At 38.0% G+C, this 19,456-nt stretch overlaps 1 non-coding gene across 1 annotated transcript; it reads left to right on the forward strand.

Moving 5' to 3' along the window:
- Nucleotides 1-8,539: 8,539 nt before the first annotated feature.
- LOC121207607 (small nucleolar RNA R71) lies at nt 8,540-8,646 on the forward strand. Its single transcript, XR_005902708.1, has one exon. It is a non-coding gene; the product is annotated as a small nucleolar RNA R71 (small nucleolar RNA).
- Nucleotides 8,647-19,456: the final 10,810 nt, after the last annotated feature.

Genomic DNA, 19,456 nt, shown 5'->3' on the forward strand with positions numbered 1-19,456 from the left:
CAATGATCTAACATTTTCAACAATTGTCAAACACAAGAGAATAAAAGTTCAAGGAAAGCTCACTAAGGTTCCCAACACCGATTCTACCTATTCAATTTGCTCTTTCCCTTTTCTACTACAACCTTCTCCTACCTTGTTAGCTAAATACAATCAACCCCAAAGTTACAAAAATGGATTATAACAACACAAGCATTCACTAAATTCTTTTAACACAAGTGAGAAACTCTTCATCTACTAGACATGCAACATTTGCAACTAGAAAAGAAAATCTTCTCTTCTCCCACATATTCGTCAAGCTCAAATCAACAATGCAACCAGAATTTGTCAACGAAAAGCTATGGGCAAGGGAGAGTTTAGAAGAGTTACCCTTCTACTTGAAAATTTTAACTTCTAAGCAAACAAATTTCATGGTTTTCCACTACATGCAGCTGCCCTCTCCTTTCTAGCTTCATTCCTTTCTTCCTCTTTTCATTTCAGCCAAGAAGAACCGATTTCTTCTTTTCTTTCCTTCTCAAGTCACGGCAATGGGGGGGGAACATGGATGAGACAACTTTGTTCTCATCACCCCTCCCTTTTCATTTCTTTATTACTAACCCTTTATTATATTCTTTCTCCCATAACACACTAACACAACATGTTTCCAACATGTTTCACCCCATAACATTTTGTCCACTCTCATGCTCATGGCCGGCCACTACTAATTAGGGGGGAAATTGACATGCAATTCCACCCTTTTTATTTCATGCACTAATAGATCCTTATGTTTTGACCTATCACATTTCAAAAGTGTCACACATAAGTCCTATTGACTAAATTCACATGCAATTTACTAAATCAAAGCTTAAAACTTTCACACATTCGTATTCACATATAATAGTCATAAAATATGACGGCTAATTATTTTTATGACTCGATTTTGTGTTCCCGAAACCACTTTTCGACTAGGGTCAAATTAGGGGTGTCACAGGCTAAGTACCTTGAGTTCCTCTTTTCGATGCTCAAATGATTAAATCAATTTATTTGTTAAATTAAGCTCAAGAGAAAAGGGGGACTAGATCCGATAAAGGGAAGGAAAAAGTGGTCGAATAGCCATCGAAATCGTTCGACGACATCCGTGGTAAGTTTTTGAGCAATAGAACTTAGATTATGATTTGATTAGATCATGTTTTAAGCAAATCAAAATCATGCTCTTTGTATGTGGCTATTGAGCCGAAATTGCAAGTGTGATAAGTGTCTTGTGTTTGAGCTTTGGTAATGAAAATGAAATACGGATGTGTCATGATTTATTGATATATGTGCTTGGTTATTCGAATGATATCCGGGCTAAGTCCCGAAGGCTTTTGTGCTAAGTGACTATATTCGGACTAAGATCAGAAGGCTTTTGTGCGAGTTACTAATTCCGGGCTAAGCCCGAAGGCATTGGAGCGAGTTACTAAATCCGGGTTAAGTCCCGAAGGCATTTGTGCGAGTTACTATAACTGGGCTATGCCCCGAAGGCATTTGAGCGAGTAGCTATATCTGGTTAAATTCCGAAGGTATGTGATTCGGGAATGAGCGATCTTGCTGTAAAAATTTCAGTTAATACGCTTGTAAAATCCCAACAATGAGGTATGTTTCGTATGTGCATTGGAATAGTTGATTCCCTTCGAATAATATTCGCTTAGTCAAGTAATGAGCTTCCGGTATTTGGCTAAGATAATCCCTTATGTATGAATATAGGGGTTGGAATGTGAAGTAGGAATGATTTGAGAATATGTATATATGGAATTATCCGTTTAGTTATATGAATGCTATACTTCAGTTGTGCTTAAATTCTTCACTCAAAACTTACTAAGCATTTAATGCTTACTCCGTTTCTTTGATTCTCTGTTTTATAGATTTTGGTTTGTCCGCTATCGGACTCGTGAATTTTGAAGTCGAAGTCGCCCACACTATCAAAGCTCCTTTTGGTATACTTTTGGTTGAACTTTGAAATGGCATGTATAGGACTACCCTTTTTGTTATTAGTCATGTACCCTTCGGTTTTGTGTAAATTTGGATAGCCATGCGAAAATGGCTTAAATATACTTTGATCATAGCATTATAATCGTTTTGTATGTTGTCCGTCGAGAGGTATGGAAATGTTGGTAACGGTTAGCCATGGGAATGGTTATTCATGATCAGTTTTGGTATATGTATGACAAACTCTAGTTGATCCATGGAGGATCATGGAATAGGTAAAGTTTACCTTAAAAATAGATGCTGGCAGCAGCAGTGATGTGGATGTGAAAAATCAATAAAAATAGTAGGAATGGAATTAAATAGTGAATAAATTATGTAATCGAACCTTGATGAATCTATTTTCATAGGAGAGTAACGAAACGTTCATATGAATAGTATATTATGAGATGTTAAAGTTTTCGTGAGACAGGGCCAGAACGGTTTCTGGATTCCCTGGTCTGACTTTGAAAATTCATTATAAATTAACCAGAGACATTTAGAAGTCATGACATATATGTATAAATTCATTTTTGAGTCTAGTTTCTATAGAAACAAACGGCATCAGTATTGAAGCCCTGTACAGGGAGATATCCAAGTCGTAATGCATGAAGGTCAGTGTAGTCGCACCCTGTAACAGGGGAGACTTTAACTAATAAACTGTACTAATTGGCCCAACCTAAACTTCTAGAAAAAAATCTGTAGATGGACATATGAGTCTAGTTTCAGAAAAAAATTACGAAACTGATTTTTGAGTTTTGGAACTCAAGATATGATTTTTAAGGTGACAGTGACGCAGTTAGCCAACTGCCTGGAAATTTTTAAAATGGACTGTGAAAGTATATGAATTAAGTCGGTTAGCACCTCGTGTTCGACTCTGGCAACGGTCTCGGGTACGGGGTGTTACAGGTAGTGGGGTTTTAAATAGGGAAGGGGAAAAATTAGGGTTAGAGGAGGGGGTAAATGGGGGCCACAGTCGTGTAAGCCCCGTTTTGGGCCACACGGCTGTGGCCCATGCCCGTGTGGTGTGTTCCTAGCCCATGTTTTTCGTGAAATCTTAGTCAGTGTCACGCACGGTCCCTTTGACACACCCGTGTTTATAGGTCACATGGCCGCTTCACACGGCCGTGTGCACATTCATTCGTTTCTCCCACCCCCGTGTTAGGTACACCACGCGCGTGCCCTTAATTTGTGCTTATGGTATGATGATTTAAGTCAGTATCGCACACGTCCTGTGGAAAAATCCGTGTGTCTAGGCTGTGTGTCTCACACGGCCGCATCGCACGGCCATGTAGTGTTGCATTCACTTTTCCCACGCCCGTGGTAGATCCAATACGCCCGTGTCTAGTAATCAGGATTGTGCACGGCTTTCGAGGACGGCCGTGGCTTCGGCCCATGTTCTCTTTTAACTTGTTTAACATTTTAATCTTTGAGCAAGTTCCCACACGGCCTCCAACACACCCGTGGTAATGACCGTGTGGCGTCCACGACTGCCTAGCACGACCATGGTGATTTAACGTATGTTGTGTCTCTGCTGATTTATTAGAGGAATTGAAGTGCAGTTTCACCACGGTCTGGGACACGCCCGTGGCCCGAACCGTGTGGTGCGACACATCCATGGCTATTTGTCGCAGCCCATGTGTCATCTTGTCTTGGGAAAAATGATTGTCCTATTTTAGCATGGCCATGGCCACACCTGTGTTTCATACCCGTGGTGAGTACACGGCCTAGGACATGCCCGTGTGCTAGGTCGTGTGTGCCAAAAATACCTGCAGATAGATTATAAAAATTGGAAAACAAACTAAAGTTATTTAGTGGGGTTAGTGCTCGGGTTGCCTCCCGAGAAGCACTTATTTAGAGTCTAAGCTGGACTTTGCCTTGTGGGTATATTTAGGTAGGTTCGCGGAGCCGTAGCTCCTCTCTATTGTCTTTAAAATCCTCACCGTTATAAAGTTTAAGACAATGTCCATTTGCCTTGAATGTGCCTTGGGTTAGGTGACTTACCTCTACTGTGCCATATGGAAAGCCGGTTTGGACTACAAACGGACCTGACCATCATGATTTAAGCTTCTCAGGAAACAATTTAAGCCTTGAGTTATATAGCAGGACAAGGTCTCCAACTTTAAATTGCTTGTGTTTCTTTAAACGAGAATCATGGCAGCGCTTCGTGGCTTGTTTGTATAGTCGTGAGTTCTCATATGCGTTAGCTCGCCATTCATCTAACTCTTCAGCTGCATCAATCTCTTTTCACCTGCGAGTTTAGGATCAAAGTTTAGGAATTTTATAGCCCAAAATGCTTTATTTTCTAATTCGAATGGTAAATGACAACTCTTCTCATGAACAAGTCTGTAAGGGGATGTTCCTAATGGGGTTTTAAAACTAGTTCTATAGGCCCATAAGGCATCATTTATTTTCTTTGCCCAATCCTTCCTATTTGACTTTACAGTATTTTCTAGGACACGTTTAAGCTCTCAGTTTGCAACTTCGACTTGTCCACTAGTTTGAGGATGGTAAGGGGTAGTTGTTCTATGGTAAACTTCATATTTCTTAAGGGTTTTATCAAATTGAGTATTACAAAAGTGCCTACCCCTATCATTGATAATTGTTCTAGGTGTTCTAAATAGAGAGAAGAGTTCCTTAAGAAACTTCACCACCACTCTAGCATCATTAGTAGGTAAGGCTTGGGCTTCCACCCTTTTGGACATATAATCAACGGCTACTCAGATATACTTATTCCCAAATGAGCTAGGGAATGGACCTATAAAGTCAATACCCCCATATATCAAATATTTCGCATGAAAGCATGTATGTTTGAGGCATTTCGTCACGTTTAAAGAAATTACATGTTTGTTGGCATTTATCACAAGAAGTAACATACCTGTTGGCGTCTTTGAATAGTATGGGACAATAAAAACCTGATTCGAGTGTTTTATGTGCGGTCCTAGTCCCACTGTAATGTCCTCCAGTCGGTCCTGAATGGCAATGTTCCAAAATTTTAATTGCTTCTGTCTTTGTAACACATCTTCGAATTACTTGATCTACAAATATACGAAAAAGAAAAGGTTCTTCTCAAAAATAGTTTTTCACAACAGTGAAGAATCGCTTCTTTTGCTGATGTGTCAACCCTTTTGGTGTAACATTAGCAACTAAATAATTTGCAATATCTGCAAACCAAGGTTCCTCAGAGTCAGAAATAGCAAAGAGTTGTTCTTTCGGGAAGGAGTCATTTATCTCCTATTCGTCAACCTCCTTGAGACGCGAGTTTTCTAATCTAGATAGATGATCTGCTGCAAGATTTTCTGCTCTTTTCTTATCTTGAATTTCTAAATCGAATTCCTACAACAATAAAATTCATCTTATTAGTAGAGGTTTTGCATCTGTTTTAGTAAGGAGGTATCAAAGAGCTGAATGGTCAGTGTAAACGACAACTTTAGATAATATTAAATATGGTTTAAATTTATCAAATGCAAAAACCACGGCCAACAATTCTTTCTCGGTCGTCATATAATTTTCTTGTGCGGTGGTCAAAGTTTTGTTAGCATAATAGATTGGTTGAAAGTGCTTGTCTTTCCGCTGTCCAAGAACCGCACCTACTGCAAAATCACTCGCATCACACATTAGTTCAAAGGGTAAATTCCAATCAGGTGCGACCACAATTGGGGCATTAATTAATTTGTCTTTAAGAGTATTAAATGCTTTGAAACATTCCTGACTGAAATTGAAAGGCACATCTTTTTCTAGTAAATTTGTTAAAGGCTTAGTTATTTTAGAAAAACCTTTAATAAATCTTCTATAAAACCCAGCATGGCGTAAAAAGCTTCAAATAGCCTTAACTGAACTGGGGGGAGGTAATTTCTCAATAGTTTCAACTTTTTCTTTGTCAACCTCGATTCCCTTACTATAAATTTTATGGCCTAATATAATCCCTTCACGAACCATGAAGTGACATTTTCCCTAATTCAGTACAAGGTTCGTTTCCTCACATCTCATTAAAACTTGTTTTAAAATTTTAAGACATAGATGGAAAGAGTTACCAAATGCCAAGAAGTCATCCATAAATACCTCCATAATGTCATCCACGAGTTCATCAAAAATGGCCAACATGCATCGTTGAAAAGTAGCAGGAGCATTACATAATCCAAAAGGCATTCGTCGATAAGAAAACGTACCGTATGGACATGTAAATGTCATTTTCTCTTGGTCCTCAGGAGCTATTGGGATTTGGAAATAACTAGAGAGTCCATCTAGAAAGTAATAATACATATGCCCAGATAATATTTCCAACATCTAATCAATAAGCGGAAAGGGAAAGTGGTCTTTTCTTGTGGCATCGTTCAATTTCCTATAGTCAATGAACACTCTCCATCCTGTGACTGTTCGCATTGGAATTAATTTGTTCTTCTCATTGGCCACAACAGTGATGCCTCCTTTCTTAGGAACAACCTGTACAGGGCTCACCTAAGAACTATCAGAAATAGGATAAATAATTCTAGCATCTAAGAGTTTAATTACCTCGGCTTTTACAACTTCTTTCATATTAGGATTCAGTCGCCTTTGAGCTTGCACGCAAGGTTTGTATTCATCTTCCATTAAAATTTTGTGTACAAAAAAAAGGGCTGATCCCCCTTATGTCAGAAATCTTCCAAGCTATGGCTCTTTTGTGCTCCTTCAATACTTGGAGTAACTCGTCCTTTTCGGTTGGCTATAAATCTGAAGCAATAATCACTGGTAATGTGGAATAATTTCCAAGAAACACATATTCTAAGTGATTTGGTAGTTGCTTTAATTCCAATATAGGAGGTTCTTCCACAGAGGGTTTTAATTTTAATTCATTGTTTACCTCAATACCCTCATAGCTCTTCTATCCCAGTGAAGGCTCATTAGAATTTGGTTCAGCTCTTACCTTACCTATCACAAAATCATCATCATTTACCTCCTCTCCTTGGGTAAGACACAGTTCCAACGTGTCCTTATGTATGATATCCTATAAAGAGTCTTGAGTAGCATGATCAATAGAATCAATAAAAGAACAGGAATCATCTTATTCCCTAGAAAATCTCATGGCATCCTAAATTTTAAAAATAATCTCTTCGTCGCCTACCCTAAGTACAAGTTTACCGTCACCCACATCAATAACAGCCATAGCAGTGGCTAAAAATAGGTGACCTAAAATTAAGGGCACCTCAACGTCCTCATCCATGTTAAGCACGACAAAATCAACAGGGAATATGAATTTATCTACTTTTACAAGTACATCCTCTATAATACCCTAGGATATTTAACAGATCTTTCAGCTAGTTGAATACTCATCCTAGTAGGTTTTGGTTCCCCAAGGCCAAGTTGCTTGAACATTTTGTAAGGCATCAGATTAATGCTAGCACCTAAATTAGCTAGTGCCTTCTCAACATTTAAACTACCAATTAAGCAAGGAATAGTAAAACTTTCTGGATCTTTCAATTTGGTTGGCAGTTTATTTTGGAGTATGGCCAAGCACTCCTCGTTGAGTTCCACTATAGACAATTCTTCAAACTTCCTTTTATTTGTTAGAAGCTCCTTAAAAAATTTTGCACATGTAGGCATCTGCAAGATAGCTTCAACAAAAGGTAAGTTAATATGTAACTGTTTAAAATGTTCAAGAAATTTACCAAATTGTGCATCCATGCAGTCTTTCTTCAACTTTGTTGGGTACGAGATTGGTGGTTTATATTCCCTCAACATCATTCTTTCATTGTTTTCCGGTTCTACCTCCTCATCTTCTTTTTTGTCAGCTTCTAGTGGTGGCTTCTTTTCAGATTTAGGTAGCACCTTTCCACTCCTTAATGTAATTGCTTTCACATGCTCTTTTGGATTGGGTTCAGTGTTACTAGGTAGACTCTCCGGTGGTCTCTCTGAAATCATCTTAGCCAACTGTCCTATTTGATTCCCGAGCTCTTGAATTGATGCTTGCTGATTTTTAAGTGCAGTTTCAGTGTTCTAAAAATGAGTCTCCACTATCAAAATAAACTTTGCCATCATCTCCTCAAGGATTGGCTTTTTCTCTTACTGATAAGGTTGTTGTTGGAAACCTAGAGGGGGTGGTGGTCTTTGATTCCCTTGGCCTCCCCATGAGAAATTTGGGTGGTTCCTCCAACCTACATTGTAAGTGTTACTATAAGGATTATTTTGAGGTCAAGGATTATTACCCATATAATTCATTTTCTCATTCTCCATGTTAGGGTCGTAGGGTAGATATTCTATATTGCTAGTTCCACCTCCACTTGCATCGCACTGCATTACTGGATGAACCTGTGTATAACCAAGTAAACCATCAATTTTTCTATTCAAAAGTTCTACCTGATTGGAAAGCATAATGACTGAATCGATGTTAAAAACGTCGGCTACTTTCGTTGGCTTTGTCCTCATGCCTTGCCACTGATAATTATTCAGGGACATCTCTTCTATGAACTCATAAGCTTCTTCAGCTGTCTTATTATTGATGGTTCCACTGACAGCTGCGTCGATGATTTGTCTAGTTGAGGGATTCAAACCGTTGTGGAAAGTTTGAACTTGTAGCCAAAGAGGTAACCCATGATGAGGGCACCTTCCCAATAGATCCTTGTATCTCTCCCATGTATCATAAAGTGTTTCTAAATCCATCTGCACAAAAGAAGAGATATCATTCCTTAATTTAGCCATTTTAGCAGGCGGAAAATATTTAAGTAAAAAAATATCAGTCATTTGTTCCCAAGTGGTGATTGACCCTCGTGGTAACGAGTTCAACCACTATTTAGCCTTATTCCTTAATGAAAAGGGAAACAACCAAAGGCGAATGGCATCGTCAGAAACACCATTAATCTTAAAGGTGTCGCAGAATTCCAAAAAAATTGCTAAATGAGTGTTTGGATCCTCGTCCTGCAAACCATCAAATTGAACAAACTGTTGTATCATTTGAATAGTGTTAGGTTTCAGTTCAAAATTATTTGCAGCAACAGCAAGTCTAACTATACTCGATTCAGTTCCTGTTAGAGTAGGTTTAGCATAATCATACATAGTACGAGGAGCGGGATTCTGATCTACTGGATTTGCAGCACCCACAAGAGGTAACGGATTATTTTGATTTTCAGCCATCTCCTCGGTATTAGTGTGAATATCGCCCTCTTGCTCTTCCTCTATGTATTGTAGGCTTCGCCTTATTTCTTTTCGGTTTCTGTGAGCTGTGCTCTCGATCTCACTATCAAAAAGCAAATGTCCTAACGGGTTCCTCCTAGTCATAAACTAGAGACACCTGCCAGAAGCAATTAAAAAGAAAATTTTAGAAAAGAAAAATTAAACTAAAAGCAAAAAGTAAATTGCAATAAAAGTAAAAATGGCTAAAGTAATAAAAATCAAGCGTTCCTAATATCTTAATCCCCGGCAACGGCGCCAAAAACTTGATGGTCGTTAAACAAACTAAAAATTCGAATAAGGCAAGTACACCTATCGAACAGTAGTATAACTATAGTGAGACCGGGAATATCGTATCCACGAGGACTAAAAGTACTAGTAATTACTATCTTTTTCTTATCTAGCCTAAAAATTAAAGGATGTTTTAAAACTAAAACTAATTATCTAATTAACTAAGATTACAACAGAGATTAAAGTTGAAAAATACTTTTTAGAAAACCGATGGAGAAGACAATACCCAAGGAAGAATATACCTAGACTTCACTTATTACTTCAGAATTAGACGATTTATTCACTTGACTTAATCCTTAGAAATCCCTAGTTTATGTTATTATCTCTCTCGAGACTAAAAACAACTTACTCTAGGTTGATTAATCGAAATCTCTTTCTAATTAAAACCCCTATTGTCGCATTAACTCGATCTATGGATTCCCTTATTAGATTTGACTCTAATCCGGCAGATTTATGTCATCCTATCTCTCGAATTGCATGCAACTTTGCTTAATTATGAAGGATCTAATCTTAAACAGGGACTTTTGCTCCACTGAATAAGCATATCAAAACCTGAATAAATATCCTGGAATATTAAAGCAAGAATTAGAACTCACAATTAAGAATAAGAACAAGTATTTATCATATAATTCAAATAGTAATAAGATCCATCTTAGGTTTCATCTCCCTTAGGTAATTAGGGAGTTTAGTTCATAACAATAGAGGAAAACAACTCAAAATTGGGAAAACAACAAAAACATAAAGAACCCAAAGAACTGCTAAGGAAATTGAATGGAGATCTTTAGTCTTGAAGTAGATCTTGCTTCCGAGCTGATTCCGATGGCTACCCTTGAGTATTTTCTGCCTTCTACTCTGTGTATCCACTTGATCCTCTTCTAGGGTGTTTATATAGACCTTGGAATGCCCAAAATTTCCCAAAATTTCCCTCTTTCAAATAGAATTAGACTTTGGCTCGACAGGGACACTATCGTGTGCCATGCCCGTGTAAAAGTGCTCAGGCCATGTTCAATTCTAACTTGGTTTAATGTCAACACGGCCATGACACACGGGCGTGTGGCCTGCCCGTGTGTCACACACGGACATGTGGTTTACCAGTGTGAAAATGCTTAGGCCGTGTGCAATTCTGAATTAGGCCCAGATTTGTCCGTTTTTGGCCCGTTTCATGCTCTTTTTGCTATCCTAAGCTCTTCTGAGTATAAAACATGAAATTAAAGGATTAGGAGCATCAAATTCACTAAATATTATGATAAATTATCCAAAAAATATGCCAAGCATGGGATAAAAAAATGTATATATTATGGTTTATCAACCAAGTTAACATGGAATTTAATGACATAATCGATCATAAGCTTGCAACTTCCTTTGATTTATTGCTCAAATAGTTTTTCATACATTCCTGTAATGATACGTATCTATTTCTCACCAATTCACATCTTCAATATAACCATTGAACCATTCAGAATAGAAGTCGAATACTTAGGAGTCTCACACACTAACTACTCACATCATGGCCTGAAGCCAACTCAAAATATCTCGCGCCCAAAGTGCTAATATCATGGCCCGTAGCCAAATCAGTGAAGTTCGCACCCAAGATACATATATCATGACCCGAAGCCAAATCAAAGTAACTCGGACCCAAAGTGCCGATATCATGGCCCGAAGCCAAATCAATATATCCCCTAATGACATGTCACTAGTATCCTAATCTATTCATAAGGTTCAACCGGGATTTCAAATGCCTATTTGTCGTCGAATCACTATCAAACATATTCGTAGTCTCGTACTCATAGTTTATGCAATATCAAAGCACATAAAATACATTTATAATGAAACTTATAATATACGAACTTACCTCGAACGTAAATACGACAACACGGATCAACTAATCCGAGACTTTGTTCTTTCCCTAATCTAAGTCCATATTTCACTTTTCTTGATCTATATAATATCAAATCCAGCTTATTCAATTATCTCTCTATTCAATTTAATCCAAAACACTTATTAAAGCTCATTTACACTTTTGCCCCTAATATTTCAACAATTTTACAATTTAGTCATTAGGCTCGTAAAACAAAATTTAGTCAATTCCATCACAACCCAAGCCTAGCTGAATATTTTTCATGCTTACAGCAGCCCAAAATTTTCATTTATTTCATATTTTAACCCCTAAATTTATACATTTCAGAATTTAGCCACTAATTTGCATTTTCATTAAAAATCACTTAACAAAACTTGTATATCTATCAAAAAGCATTCATAATCTATCAAGAAACTTCAAAATACATGCTTATTCATCAATGGAAACATTCACAATCTTAAACAATTTTGCAAATTAGTCCCTGGGCTAGCAAGACCTAGTTGCAACGATCTCAAAAACATAGAAATCATTAAAAATGGGACAAAAACGGACCTACAATTGACAAAATAGGGTTGGAAAAAGCTAGCTCAACAATGGCTTCTTTTTCTTCCTTCAATTTCAATTGTAAATGATAAATTAAAAGATGATAGCTTTTGTGGTTTTGTTATTTTACTTATTTAATTTACTAAATTGCTTTATTAACCTTAACTATTAATATTAAAATTTCACTTAACCATGTCCATCTTTGTCCACTCACACTATAAATGGTTAAATTACATCATAAGGACCTTCTATAATTAATTTCATAGCTATTAGATAATTTTATTTAATAGAATCCCACTTTTAAACTTTACGCGATTTAGTCCGTTATCAAATTAAATATTCAAACAATAAATTTCTTAAACGAAACTTTCAAACAATCATTCAATCATACTGTAACATTAAAATAATAATAAAATAATTATTTCAACTTCAGATTTGTGGTCCTGAAACCATTGTTTTGATTTGACTAAAAGTGGGCATTACAAATGATCTCTGTAGTTTGTTTCAGAATGTAAATGTAAATATACATTGTACAAAAAGTTAATCATCATATGTATAAATGAGGTATTTCAAGTAAAGGACTCGAAAATTTTATTAAGCTGACATTACAATAGTTACATAGGCAAATCAAGAGTAAAGTACGAATCTAAGTATGCCTGTCCTTAGGCGTTACACCCAATACTCGAACTTGATCGACCGGGTTTGTAACAGCCCGATTTAGACCCTATTCAGAATGGTCGTTTCGGGACCACAAATTCTAGTTAAAAAATATTTTAAAATTAATTTTTTTGTTTATTATGTTTGAATTTATATGTGTGAAATTTTCATGCTTTAATTTTGTCGTTTGAGTGCCGATTTAATAAAAAGGGCTTAATCGCGTAAAATGAAAATTTGATGGTTAAATGTGAAAGGGTCGAATTGTTGTTGTATTTTTAAATTGAGGTATTTATAATGCAATAAAACCATTGTTAAAGTGATGGACAATTATAACTGTGACAGCCCTAATGTGACCCTAGTCGGGAAGTGCTTTCGGGACCACTAAACCGAGTCATAAAAATAATTAACCGTCATAATTGATGCTCATTATATGTACATGTGCATGTGTGAAAATTTCATGTTTGAATTTTGTTAATTGTAAGTGAATTTTATCAAATAGGACTTATGTGAGAAAATTTAGAAATGTGCTAGGCAAATGCAAAGTGGCCTATTAATGCATATTGTGAAAATGATGGGTTTGCATGTCAATTTACCCAAATTAAGGCATAGTGGCCGGCCATGCTATGAGTGGAAACATGTCACAAACATGTTATGTTAGTGATGTATGTTAGGAACAATAAAATAAGGAGTATGGGTAATAAAGAAATGGAAAAAAGAAAGAATGTGTGTGATTGTTTCTCCCCCTCCCCATTGCCGTGAATGTAAGAAAGAAAACAAAAAAAAAGTGTCCATCTTTTTTCATTTCTCTTGGCCGAATGTTCTAAGGAAGGAAGGAAACAAGTTGTGTTCTTTGGTTCTTCTTGGCCGAATTGAGAGGAGGAAGGAAGGAGTGAAGCAATCGGTCATCTTAGGTCGATATTAAGGTAAGGAAGTTGATACTAGTTCTTGAAATCCTAGTTGATTTTGAGTGAGATATCAAGTTATTGTTGGTAACCCATGTTGAAATTGTGATTTTGGAATAAGTAAGGTTTTCGGCTATGGAGATTAATAAGGGTGATGGTTGTGTTTCATGCTAAATCTAGATGAACAATGGTAGTTGCTTACATCTTGATGATTATGAGTTTCTTTCTTGGTTCTACCTTAGATCCATGAAGTATATTTTTATTTGGTGTTGTTGGAAGTATCGGCCATGGTATATCCATAAGTGTGATTTATGCTTATTGCATGGTAGGTAAGATTTATGTTTTGGATATATGTTTAAATTTGGTTATAATCAAATTTGTGATTCGGCTCTTGCACATATATATATATGATTGCACATGATGTATTGGTATGACCTATATATTATCTCAAGGTATATACTTACACATGATGGTGCTTCGGTTATGGAGTAAATGATGGATGCGTATTGAGTTATAATATGTAATGCATTAGTTAGTAAAATGTATGCCATTTATGTGTGGTATTAAGTATATAATCGGCCTCAACATAGACATGCATATTCGGCCATAAGAAGAAGATTGGTGTTGCATGTATTCGGTTAGAGGCAAGCATATTGATGCTTTTGTCTTGGCTTAGAAAATTCGGCCAAGGGGGAATATTAGCTAAAATGTTGAGTTTGATTCATGATTCCATATATATATGTGACTCTAATGCCTAAAGTATATATGGGCTAAGTACCTTGAGGTTTTCTTTTGATGTTCGAATGAATTGTATTAAATTGCTTGATGTGATTAAAAATGCATATGACCATTGTGTAGTTGAGCTAGAAGGTGGCCATATGACCAATCAAACTCCTTGTCATATTCGGCCATAAGCTAGCATAATGAGACTTTAATAAGTTAAATTTGTTTGAATTAGCTCAAGAGCTTAGAGGACCACAGTTGGATAAGGGAAAGGAAAAAGTTATCGAATAGCCGCTGAAAACGTTCGACCACATCCGAGGTTAGTCTTTAAGTAATGGAGCTTAGATTATGATTCGATTAGATCATGTCTTAAGTAAATCAAAATCATGCTCTTGTATGTGGCTATTGAGCCGAAAATGATAATCCTTGATAAGTGATTGCGTTTGAATTCTAGTTATGAAATTGGAATAGAGATGTGTCATAATTTGTTGATATGTGTATGGATATTCGGATAATAACCGGGCTAAGTCCCGAAGGCATTTGTGCTAGTGACTAATTCCGGGCTAAGTCCCGAAGGCAATTGTGCGAGTTACTATAACCGGGTTAAGTCCCGAAGGCATTTGTGCGAGTTACTATGACCGGGTTAAGTCCCGAAGGCATTTGTGCGAGTTACTATGACCGGGCTAAGTCCCGAAGGCATTTGGGCGAGTAGCTATATCCGGCTAAACCCCGAAGGTACTTGGTTGGGAATGAGCGACCTTGCTGTAATAATTTCAATTAATACGCTCGTGAAATCCCAACGATGAGGTACGCTACGTATATGCATTTGAGTAATGATTCCGTTTAAATATTATTCGCTCAGTCGATTAATGAGTTTCCGGCCTTTGGCTAAGTTGATCTTTTGTGTATGAATATAAGGATTGGAATGTGAAGTAGGAATGATTTGAGAATATGTATATATGGAATTATCCGTTTAGTTATATGAATGCTATACTTCAGTTGCGCTTAAATTCTTTGCTCAAAACTTACTAAGCATTTAATGCTTACTCTGTTTATTTAATTCTCTGTTTTATAGATTTTGGTTCTTCAGCTATCGGACTCGGGATTTTTGAAGTCGAAGTCGCCCACACTATCAAAGCCCCTTTCAGTACACTTTTGGTTGAACTTTGAAATGGCATGTATAGGACTACCCTTTTGTTGTTGGTCATGTACCCTTCGGTTTTGTGTAAATTTGGATAGCCATGCGAAAATGGCTTAAATATACTTTGATCATAGCATTATAATCGTTTTGTATGTTGTCCGTCGAGAGGTATGGAAATGTTGGTAACGGTTAGCCATGGGAATGGTTATTCATGATCACTTTTGGAATATGTATGACAAACTCTAGTTGATCCATGGAGGATCATGAAATAGGTAAAGTTTACCTTAAAAATAGATGCTGGCAGCAGCAGTGATGTGGATACGAAAAATCACTAAAAATAGTAGGAATGGAATTAAATAGTGAATAAATTATGTAATCGAACCTTGGTGAATATATTTTCATAGGAAAGTAACGAAACGTTCATATGAACAGTATATTATGAGATGTTAAAGTTTTCGTGAGACAGGATCAGAACGGTTTCTGGATCCCCTGATCTGACTTTGGAAATTCATTATAAATTAACCAGAGATATTTAGAAGTCATGCCATATATGTATAGATTCCTCTTTGAGTCTAGTTTCTATAGAAACAAACGACATCAGTATTGAAGCCATGTACAGGGAGATATCCAAATCGTAATGCATGAAGGTCAGTGTAGTCGCACCCTGTAACAGGGGAGACTTTAACTAATAAACTGTACTAATTGGCCCAACCAAAAATTCTAGAAAAAAATATGTATATGGAAATATGAGTCTAGTTTCAGGGAAAAATTATAAAACTTATTTTCGAGTTTTAGAACTCAAGATATGATTTTTAAGGTGACAGTGACACAGTTAGCCAACTGCCTGGAAATTTTTAAAATGAATGTAAAAGTAAATGAATTAAGTCGGTTAGCACCTCGTGTTCGACTCCGGCAACGGTCTCGGGTACGGGGTGTTACAATTTTATTGGTATCAGAGCTACGGTTTAGTCGATTCTAGGACTACCGTAATGCGTTGGGATTAGCTATACATGCCATTTTATGTGATTATTTGATAGTGTGGTGATTTCTGACATTTGCAAATGTGTTTATTTATAGTAATGGATCCCGATTCCGACCGAGCGGTAGCTGATGATCTTGAGAGTGTAGCGCCTGCTCCCGCACAAGGGACAGCGCCGGCGGACTCTCAACCTAATGCTAGTAACCCGAATGATGAAGCTAGACAAGCTTTCTATAGCGTGATGAATGATTGGTTCAACCAATACATTCGAACTAATACGGCTGTTCCACAACCTCCATTCCCGACAAATACCACCCCCGCACCTACCATACCTCCGGTAACTGACCAAATAAGGTCAAATAAGCCCCCAGTTGACAGAATCTGAAAACACGGGGCTACTGAATTTAAAGCCACGGACAGCGATGATGCCGAGCAAGTGGAATTTTGGTTGGACAACACTATCCGGGTACTACATGAACTATCTTGCACACCCGATGAGTGCCTAAAGTGTACTATCTCCTTGCTACATGATTCTGCCTACTATTGGTGGAATACGTTGACTTCTGTGGTGCCCAGAGAGCAAGTAACTTGGGAGTTCTTCCAAACCGAGTTTCGAAAGAAGTATATCAGTCAGAGATTCATTGACCAAAAACGAAAGGAATTTCTTGAACTCAAACAAGGTTCCATGTCGGTTACCGACTATGAACGAAAATTTGTGAGGCTTAGCCGGTACGCACGAGAATGCATTTCCTCAGAAGCCGTGATGTGTAAACGTTTCAAGGATGGGCTGAATGACGATATAAAGTTGTATGTAGGCATTTTGGAAATCCGAGAATTTGTGGCACTTGTCGAGCGAGCTTGCAAGGCCGAGGAGCTCAGTATGGAGAAAAGAAAAGCTAAGGTGGGAGCAAAAGAGTTTCGTAAGAGGTCTTCGGGGAAGCCCTTCCCACAGTCATCGAAGAAATTTAGAGATGGCTTAGGCCGGTCTAGAGACACTTTGGGCTTTTCTAGACGAGATCACGATCGGCCCCCTGTGAGCACACGAGTCACTTCGATTGCCAGTGTTGGAAATGATCGTCGAGACAGAACGGAGTGCCAGTATTGTGGCAAATGGCATTCTGGAAGTTGTAGATTCCATGACCGCTCCTGTTACAAGTGCAGGTCAGTTGACCACTTTATCAAAGATTGCCCGAGATTGTCTGAACAGAATGTAAATCAGAGTGGGAAACTGAGTGCTACCACTGCTCGAGGTAGACCATCTAGAAACACGGGAAATGCTAGTGGTGGTCAGAGAGGATCTAGAGATGCTACGACCAGATCTGAGGCTCGTGCTCCTGCTAGGGCTTATGCTATACGCGCACGCGAGGATGCTTCCTCGCCAGATGTTATTACCGGTACTTTTACTCTCTTTGATACTAATGTGATTGCTTTGATTGACCCTGGTTCTACTCATTCTTATATATGCGAAACCTTAGCATCCAGTAAGACTTTACCTATTGAGTCTACTGAGTTCGTAATTCGGGTGTCAAATCCCTTGGGTCGTTACGTACTTGTCGACAAAGTGTGTAAGAAATGCCCCCTAGTAATTCGAGGTTCCTGTTTTCCGGCGGACTTGATGCTTTTGCCGTTTGATGAATTTGATGTTATTCTTGGTTTGGATTGGTTGACCGTGCATGATGCGGTTGTGAATTGCAAAAACAAGACTATTGATTTGAGGTGCGCAAATAACGAGATAATCCGAGTTGAGTCTACGGACTTAAAGGGGTTGCCAGCTGTAATATCAGCAATGTTGGCCCAGAAATATGTAAGAAAGGGGTGCGAAGCATACCTTGCGTATGTGCTTGATGACAAAGAGTTAGAAAAGAAACCCGAATCTGTGCTGGTGGTTTGTGAATACCCGGATGTTTTTCCTGAAGAATTACCGGGTTTACCACCTGTTCGGGAGGTAGAGTTTGGTATTGAGCTTGTACCTGGGGCTACGCTGATTTCGATAGCTCCGTATCGTATGGCACCAACCGAGTTAAAAGAGTTGAAAGCTCAGTTGCAAGAATTGACGGATAGAGGTTTCGCTCGACCAAGTTTCTCACCTTGGGGTGCACCAGTATTGTTCGTGAAAAAGAAGGACGGAACCATGAGGTTGTGCATTGACTATCGTCAGCTGAATAAAGTGATGATAAAGAATAAATATCCGTTACCGCGTATTGATGATTTGTTTGATCAACTAAAAGGAGCCTCAGTGTTTTCAAAGATAGATTTAAGATCGGGTTATTACCAGTTGCGAATTCGAGATTCGGATATACCCAAAACTGCTTTCAGAACGAGATACGGCCACTACGAGTTTTTAGTGATGCCGTTTGGGCTCACAAATGCCCCTGCGGTATTTATGGATTTGATGAATCGAATCTTCAGACAGTATTTGGACCGGTTCGTAGTTGTGTTCATTGATGACATCTTGGTCTATTCAAGAGATGAGACCGAACATGCTGAGCACCTGAGATTAGTGTTGCAAATTTTATGGGATAAGCAGTTATATGCTAAGTTCAGTAAGTGTGAGTTCTGGTTAAAAGAGGTTAGCTTCTTGGGTCATGTGGTATCCGCATCGGGTATTCGAGTTGACCCGAGCAAAATTTCAGCCATACTTAACTGGAAGCCTCCGAGAAATATTACTGAGGTTCGGAGCTTTTTGGGACTTGCCGGTTACTACCGACGGTTTGTAAAAGGTTTCTCGATGATAGCCACACCAATGACGAAGCTACTTCAAAAGGATGTTAAGTTCGAATGGACGGAAAAATGTTAGAAAAGTTTTGATCAACTGAAAACTTATTTGACTGAAGCTCCAATTCTAGTGCAGCCCGAATCAGGCAAAGAGTTTGTCATTTATAGTGATGCCTCCCTACTTGGGTTGGGTTGCGTATTGATGCAAGAAGGTCGAGTTGTGGCCTATGCACCGAGACAATTAAAGCCACATGAGAAAAATTATCCGACCCATGATCTCGAATTAGCTGCCATCATATTCGCTTTGAAAATATGGCGACATTACTTATTTGGTGAGAAGTGCCATGTATTTTCGGATCACAAAAGTCTCAAATATTTGATGACTCAAAGAGACTTAAATCTGCGACAAAGGCGTTGGCTTGAGTTGTTGAAAGATTATGAACTTGTCATTGACTATCACCCGGGAAAGGCTAATGTGGTTGCGGATGCCTTAAGTCGTAAATCACTGTTTGCTTTACGAGCGATGA

Source organism: Gossypium hirsutum, chromosome A01, assembly GCF_007990345.1.
Source record: "Gossypium hirsutum isolate 1008001.06 chromosome A01, Gossypium_hirsutum_v2.1, whole genome shotgun sequence".
Taxonomy (NCBI): Eukaryota; Viridiplantae; Streptophyta; class Magnoliopsida; order Malvales; family Malvaceae; genus Gossypium; species Gossypium hirsutum.